The sequence below is a fragment of the Amblyomma maculatum genome, chromosome 11 (assembly GCF_055883805.1).
Source record: "Amblyomma maculatum isolate TAMU_Amacu chromosome 11, ASM5588380v1, whole genome shotgun sequence".
In the NCBI taxonomy this organism is placed as follows: domain Eukaryota; kingdom Metazoa; phylum Arthropoda; class Arachnida; order Ixodida; family Ixodidae; genus Amblyomma; species Amblyomma maculatum.
The window spans coordinates 35,803,339-35,811,761 of record NC_139354.1 but is presented as its reverse complement, the minus strand read 5'-3'; the positions used below and the strand labels follow the sequence as shown (position 1 = coordinate 35,811,761).

At 45.6% G+C, this 8,423-nt stretch overlaps 1 non-coding gene across 1 annotated transcript; it reads right to left on the bottom strand.

Annotated features, from left to right (window-relative positions):
- Positions 1-7,120: 7,120 nt before the first annotated feature.
- On the bottom strand, positions 7,121-7,207 carry TRNASTOP-UCA (transfer RNA opal suppressor (anticodon UCA)). The gene has a single exon. It is a non-coding gene; the product is annotated as a tRNA-Sec (tRNA).
- Positions 7,208-8,423: the final 1,216 nt, after the last annotated feature.

Here is an 8,423-nt window from a genome sequence, read left to right as displayed (position 1 = left end):
CATTGTTTAAAAATAAGGCTGTCCTCTGCAGCATACTGAATATTCTGCGAGGCTCCAAGGCTCCACCATTTAACACGCTTCGACTTCTGTACAGTCAGAAACAGGGCGCTATAATCTGCTTTTTGCTGTCAGAAATAACTGGAAAATTACAGTCTCTCGATTGCATTTGTCGCGATTATGCTAGGATCCCTGGCCTCCTTCACTAAAAATCAAAATTCGGGCTTGTAGAGGAGCTAGCCTTTCCAGCTTTTACTTGTAGTGTGCGTCGGTTACTCGGGAGCATTGAATGCTGGCCCTGGAAAACTCTTTTGCAAGTAAACCCGAGGTATTGCGGGTAATCTGCACTAGTTAGGTCGTATGGCATTTTTTTTTTTTCAATTCTTGAATGTGTCTTGCCATGCTTCGACGCACGCGTGGGTTAAAAAATATGCGTTCGTATTATCAGGGATACGGCCAATGTGCAGGAGGTGTTCATATGATCACACACGCTTCACTTTGACCATGACTACAAGGCGTTGGCAGGTTACCTTCGCTTTGAAAGCTGGAGCTCTAAAAGCGCGATTCCGCGTATTCATTTATTGCGAGAAAAGTTATCCCATCGATGTCAAATCAGCCGGAATCATTGCATCAATTTTCTGTATTTACGAAACTTAAACAATCAATGATGATTATAGTTATTATGTAAAAATAGGGGAACATTTTGCGAGCAACAATTCTTAACACTGTAACATATTGCTCATTTCAATTGTATGCAAGATTTTTGTTTTTCACCTAGCCTGAGTAATTATCTCATCGCTCTATGTTCTAGCTACATTTCACTGAAGACCAGTTTGAGCCGCCAATATTACACGAACTCGAAAAAAAAAAAAAAAAAAACAGACCAAACGCAGTTCCATCAATTTTCTCTCACCGACCTGTCCTGAAGTAAAGGAAGCCTCCTCGACAGAGACATGAACCTCGCGCTGATAGTAGTCAGTTATTTCGGTGGCTTGCTCTTTTCCCACCTCCATTTATGAGAAAACAAGAAAGTATAAGAATTAAAAGTCAATGTATAGTTGTCTCGTCAGATATTATGAGATATTAGAGATATGACTGACAACGTAAGTCAATGAAAATTGAAGTATATCAATGGGTCATGGGACGGCATCAGATTAAATAGTGATGGTTATGAATAGTGATAGGTAATGATGGTGACTGTTACGGATAATAATAGCAAAATTATAGTAATAGGCCCGGATAGTGAGGTGATAGTGTTCATTGCGGATAGTGACAGTTACGATAGGTCTCTGGCATTAGTAGATATAGTGATAGGATAGCGATATTTAATGAATTGGCAGTTATATGCTTTCTCATTTCCGCACGTTGAAGACCTATGTGCACCTTGTAATTTTTTTATTTGATTGTTGCGTTCAATGAAATCAAGCTCTTTTACACAGCGCATGAGACCACAGCATGCTTACCCCAGAACTTCAGTGCATCGGCAATAGGGCCCACCACTCCTCCCAGTGTACCCTGCTGTCTTTTAACCACACGCGAAGTCAGTGAGGGGCCACGTACTCATAAAATTATTTAATTCCTCCATCAGCATCATATCAAGACTGCCGTGGCAAATCTGTTCCTTGCCTCGAAGCAGCAAGGAACAGCTCAAAATTTGATTTTATACAAAATTAACTAATGAACGCAGATTATCGCGGATCGCTAACTAGCACAGTGCCATTACACATGGCCTAAGCTTTCCAACGGTATACGGTTCGGTGTTGCAGCTAAAATTTAGATTTTAATTGCAATTTACTAAATATCAATTAATTTGGCCCAGTAATTGATTGAAATACATGTACAATTAACCAATAATCCAATCTCATGGTTGATCACGTGAAATATACTATGCTTAGAGAGATAGCTTGACAGTAACGAAATAGACTACGTCCTGCTTTAACCTTCTCTAATCTTGAAGTTCAAAGCACCAGCCTGGATCGTTTTCTGAAGTTTTATCGCGGTGACAGATTTCACGCTCTAAAAAAAAAACAAACACAAAGTCAGAGGCAGTACTAGATTAAGTGCACAAAATAAAACCTTATCTGAGACTTAACAAGTGTCTGTAGCACAGAACTCGCCTGAAAGCTTTGTTTATCAGTATTCCCCATTCAAACAGTTCTAAGAAGAAACCAATCAATTCATGAACTTTACTATCGGCATTCTCAATGCTTTTCTCGCAATTTTTCAAAAATTTTGTGCACTCCTGGAGCGCAGACCTGGCCCAAAAGCTCGCGCTTCACTCACTGCTGCGGCCGGCCGGCGGGCATCAGGGGAAAAAAGCGTGTCGTGCGCAGCGCTCGCCGCCGCCGCGCGAGGAGAATCGAGGAGGAAAGCGTGGCGCGGAGGAGAGTGTCGCTACTTTCAAATTATCAAGGGACTTTAGACCCAAGTTACGCCAACGATTGAACTTTGCCGCCGCCGCGCTACTTCCTCGCCTCCTCCTCGCCCTTTGCGCGCCCCTTCGCTGAAGGCCGGCTCTCCGCCCGATTTCCTGAGCGACGATTGGTCTCCCGGCCGTTGCCATTGGAAACCGACGCGCATCCGGCGTTTTCCTTGTGTTTTCTTTTTCCTTCGCGCCATTTTTCTCCTAGTCTCGGCTAAAGCCTCTTCCTACTAAAACCCCTCAATAAACTAAAAGTAGCGCCATCTCCTCTCTCCTCCTCCGGCGGCGCCGCTCCTCCTCTCGCATTTCGACCGTGGCTCCACCTACGGGGTGCGCGACTAGCGCGCGCTCTCCGGAGCAGGCGCCCTTCACAGCCGTCTCGATCAGCGCCGCGCGCGCCGATCGAGGCGGCCGTGCGCCGGGTCTCACCAGAGCCTTGCATTTTGTCGCAATGTGTTCAGGTTAAAATATTACTCACTGCTGAAACATATTTACCGAATGTTGACAGGGATTTCCCGCCAGAATAGTTTCAGCTGTGAGTGTCATACACCACATATACGCGATTTCGGCGTTGGTTCAACTCGCCGTCATCTCCGTGTGTCCGTAGTTCGTCACATTTGGCCACTCAGCGGCATGCTTTATAAAATTTGTAACTAGGCGGCGGACAGGAACAATTCTGGAACAGTGTGTATGGTTTCTTCGCAGCGTTGACTGGATTGCGAGCTGCCGGTAAACTTGAGAAGTGTGGCAGCAGCTGTCTTCCATGTATTTTCAACTTAAGCTGCAGATCAAATTAACTATAGGCGGCGGAGGCAGCAGTCTGTGTGGAGTCTTTGCAGCTTTGATTGACTTGTGAGCTACCGGTAAACTTGGGGAGGGAGGTAGCAGTTATTTTTTTTTATATTTGGCGTTGAGACGGTGCCGTGTTCAGCTGCCATGGTGTGTCACCATAGGTACACGATTTTGGCGTCGATTTAACACGCCTTCACCTCCTTGAGTCCGTCAGCCGTTGACAAAAGTGCGCAACATGCTTGAAAAAAAAATTAACTAGGCTGCGGAAGCTGCAGTCTGTGTGGTTTCTATGCAGGTTGGACTGAATTGTAAGCTACCGTGAAACTTGAGAAGCGTGGTAGCAGTTTTCTTTTTTATATTTTGCGCTGAAACGGTTCCGTTTTCAACTGTCAGTGCGTGACACCATTTGTACGCGATGTCTGCGTTGGTTGAACTCGCCTTCACCACCGTGCTTCTATCAGCCGCCGGCCAAAGAGCGCAACATGCTTGAAAAAAAAAAAAATTAAATAGCCAGCGGGAACGATTTAGTAGCAGTCCGCGTGGCAGCAAAACACACGGCGATATGTGCCGCGCGCGCGCCGCCCGCCCCGCTGGAAAGGAGGAAGCTGCACGCCCAGCAAAAAAAAAAAAAAAAAAAAAAAAAAGCGCGCGCGCGCACGTGACGGCGCTCGGCCAATGAGAGGGTCGAACGACGAAGGAGAGCGCAGGAGAGGAGGCGGGCGGCAAACTTCACATGTTGGCGCTACTTTTAGTTTTTTGAGGGGCTTTAGACCCTACTAGGGTGCCTCGATACCAGCGCCGAGGCACCCTAGACCCTACCGTTGAGAGAACGGAATCGCGCGGGCTAGCGTCAGTAAAGGGACGGTTGAAGAGAATTTTATTTTTCATAAACATCTACAGAAAACCGTCTGGGGCCTTAGCGGACAAAAATTGCAATAATTCTAGAGGTGTTCAATCACGTACATATACATACAAATATACATGCTCTTTCGCTGATAACATTTCTGCAGAGCTTTTTTGCTTTGTGGAGCTATTTCACCATTGAAACGTTTCTCTCACTTGCCTATCTTCCTAGTATGAAAGGATAGGCGCGGTCACTTTACCATTTGCAACAACAATGAATCTCGTTGACCAATGTCGGAGGAATTCTTCCTCCCCCAGCATGACAAGTTCCTCATTCAAGTGAGTATATACTAATGTTCTTAATCTATGCAGCATCGGAAACATGGCTTTTTGCGGTCGCCCCCGCAACACAGCCAGGCCTCTCCGTTTCCACAGTACATACATGCCTATACACATGACAAGCTCTATGAAAATGTCTCTGTGGCGACTCTGCCACTGCATTCTGGCCTGAAACATGCGCGTCACTAGGCGCCAGAATGTGCGCGCCACACAACATTCATGCCAAACATGATCTAAGGTTTCAGTGCGACCGCATTACGGGCATAAAGCGGAGGGCGCCACGCCCCACGCCGCAAGACGATCGGCCGTAGGTAGCGCTTCCCATTGCCGGAGCCAAGTAAAGCTTCTTACATCTGCTGGGAGGGACAATGGTGCGATTCATCCGCCTTCTTTTGCGCATTTTCCTGCATTGCTCATCGACAAGAGCTTGGAGTGCTACACCTTCACAAAGCTCGCTCGCAGTCATTTCTCTAGGGTCACATTCAGGCGTGTTTTTAAAGAAATGCAATGAGGTAATTACATACATGTAAAATGGTGGCGGTCTCTCGGCCGCCGGGCCCTTCCGAACAAGAAATTTTGCTATCCGATTCAATGGAAACAAAAAATTAATGCGAGTAACAAGCCGAGTAACGCCATATGAAAAAACTTCGCTAGAGATATAGGCAAAGCATGGAATTTATCTAGGTTCTCATGTATTTAAGCTCGCTCTTCAAGATAGTCAATGCCATGACATATTTTATCTTACAGTGCTCATAACTATTGTCTTACGTTTCTTCCGCATTTAATTATAATGTTTAAACTCTTCATTGAGTGGACTAACATTAATCATAATTGGCTCACAGGAAAAGGAAGGCACAGTATCTGTCACACACGTTTTGTGGACACCTGAACCGTACGGTAATGGAAGGAAATAAGGTGGGAGTGAATTGAAAAAAAAAAGTTAAAGAGCACTGCAGAATCCGCGCATGGAGTAATGCGAAAGCACGGATACTGCTGTTGGTTGCTTCTAGTTGCTTAATTCACTTCTTGCTTGCCCATTTTAGTCTTTGGTACTTTTAAATTGCGCGCCAATCCCTTACTATGCCCGTCTTTCGGCTCTAATTCCGGTAGCGTGACGTCACATTCTTGACGTCATATCCACTACAGCACCCTTTTTTCTCTTTCCGCTTTCACTCCCACCTTCTTTTCCTTACACGCGGTTCAGGTGTCCACAGAACAAGTGTGGCAGATACTTTGCCTTTCCTTTCCTGTGACCCAGTTATTCTAATTCTAATTAATTCTAATTATATTCTAATTAATAACCCAATTAACTTATTGACCTAATTATTTCTTCGGCAACATTACGTCACCCTCTATTGATTGACATCACTCATTAACCTCTACCACGTCTCAATTACTACTGCTGCGGACGCGATATTGCAGACATGATCTGCGGCCACGGCCTGCGGACATGGTCTGCGGACAGAAATCTGTGAACATAGCGAAGTAATGCTTCGCATTAATAATCTGGCGACAGCTACAAGCCAAAACCTTTCCTTCCCCAGCTTGGTTGACCTTGGCACACCAGGGCCGGTACGACCCCACATGCTCTCTATGTGGCGTACCTAGAGCCACCTTCAATCACATAATGTTTTTATGCGAAGATTTCAAGCCACCGCCCCAATGGGGCCTCACTGACCAAGAGGGTTGGAAGATCGCGGTCTCCAGCTCGGACCCAGCAGCGCAAAAAATGCTGGTTGACTGGGCTGGGACAGGGGAGTACTCTGGCTGGGGCTGAGACAGGGGAGGTCGCTAGGGGAAGGGATTAGCGCATGCCGCTTTGGAAACTCTATGGCTAGTGTCAGCCTGCACAGATAGCTTCGTGAAGGCGCCATGAAGAACCCATGGTGGAAGAACTAATTAATCAAGATTATGCTTCTTATGAATTTTATTACAGATGTTCGCTCTAAAATTATTCACACACACACACACGCACGCACGCACACACACACACAAACACACACGCGCGCGCGCACACACACGCACACACGCACGCACGCACGCACGCACGCACGCACACACACACACACACACACACACACACACACGCACGCACGCACGCACGCACGCACGCACGCACGCACGCACGCACGCGCACACACACACACACACACACACACACACACACACACACACACACACACACACACACACACACACACACACACACACACACACACACACACACACACACACACACACACACACACACACACACACACACACACACACACACACACACACACACACACACACACACACACACACACACACACACACACACACACACACACACACACACACACACACACACACACACACACACATTTCGTGGGAAAGAAAGGGAAATTTTGTGTTGACACCTGGGAAACTCCAGCTGATCAATGTGGCAACACTGGCTGGTACCTGCTGAATGTAAGATTTTCTCTTGATCTGCTCTTCACGACGAGATCTACTGTTGTAACTAAGTTATAAAAAACAAAAAACTATCAACAAAAACGTTGGCCGTTTTAACATTCTGGTAACAAACAGTGCATATACCCATTTCAAGATCATGGCTACTACCATCTACATGTGTGGTATGCCCATAACTACTTCATGTTTATATCCTTCGATTACGGCCGGGAAAAGCAATAATTTGTTAAAATACACGTCTGTAAACTTTGTTTAAATGAGAAAAAATGAAACCGCCCAGAAGGTGGAATCGAACCACTCTGACGTCAATCAGCTACGGGTTTGAAGCCCGCACCCCGGACCACCGAGGCTCGTCTGGGCAGTTTTCATCACTGACTTTGTGGTATATATACTCAAGTCCCAAATAGTACATTCGGTGCCAATGGCTTGGCCAATTTAATACAGCTGCTAAAGTGCGCTGGCAAATCTAACTGAAAGTTTGATGGTCTAGGAAACTTATTGGCGCAAGGGGCACTTAGCTGCATATAGAAAAGCAGAAAATAAAACGCGGCCATTTGCTGAAACTAAAATGTTTTGCCAGCAGAGAGCTGCATGGATGGATTGAATTAGGAGCGTCCCCTTTGAAACGAGGTTGTAGCAGTAGCTATCATGCTCATTTTTCTCCCTATATCTTAATTATTGTTTTAGATTGGTTAACTATACCATCATTCTATTTATTGAATTTTTGTTTCTACATTACTAACATCATGTCACTTTTCTGCTTTTAAGCCACCAATCTTCCAGTCATTTTTTGCTAGCTTCCACCCCACGTTTATTCACCCGGCCACTGGTATCTCTGGATGGATGGATGGATGGAATATAGGAGCGTCCCCTTTGAAACGGGGTGGTAGCAGTAGCTATCATGTTAATTTTTCTCCATATATCTTAATTATTGATTTAGAATGGTTAACTAAACCATCATTCTATTTATTAAATTTTGCTCCTCGGTTTTAGGATTAAAAGCGCCCCCTAGCGTCTCAATCTGGAGGTTGGTGCCTCTGCTCATGGCCTCAGAGATCACCCCCGTGCGCGCGGGGGAGATGGGCTGATCTCGGAGGCCATGCGCTGCTGTGTAAGAACAAAGCGCACGGCGCTTTCACTATACATATATACTCCGTGCTCCTAGCGGGCGTGCCTACGTATGGATATACCCACACGGCTGTCTTTGCAAAGATGTATGTATACACATATGCTTGGTTAGAATTTCATTACGGGTGTAAAAACCTCATTTTGACAGCATATGTATCTATACAAAGAAGATACATTATTGAATAGTTTTTTTCTTCACTAGGCGAGTCCACCTCGTCTTCCCTCCCCGTCACATGGCACTTCTATTACGTCTTTACTGCGAAGGACGTTTATTGCAGTAAAGGGGCAAAACTGAAAAGGAGCAGTGGCGAAATAGACGGGATGATGATGAACCATGGATTGATGAGATGGATGGAAGAGCCTCCCCTTTAAAACGTGGTGATGACAGTCGTCACCATTCTCAGCCTTTCTTATGTTTTTTTTAGGCAACCCTTAAAGCTTAACGAAT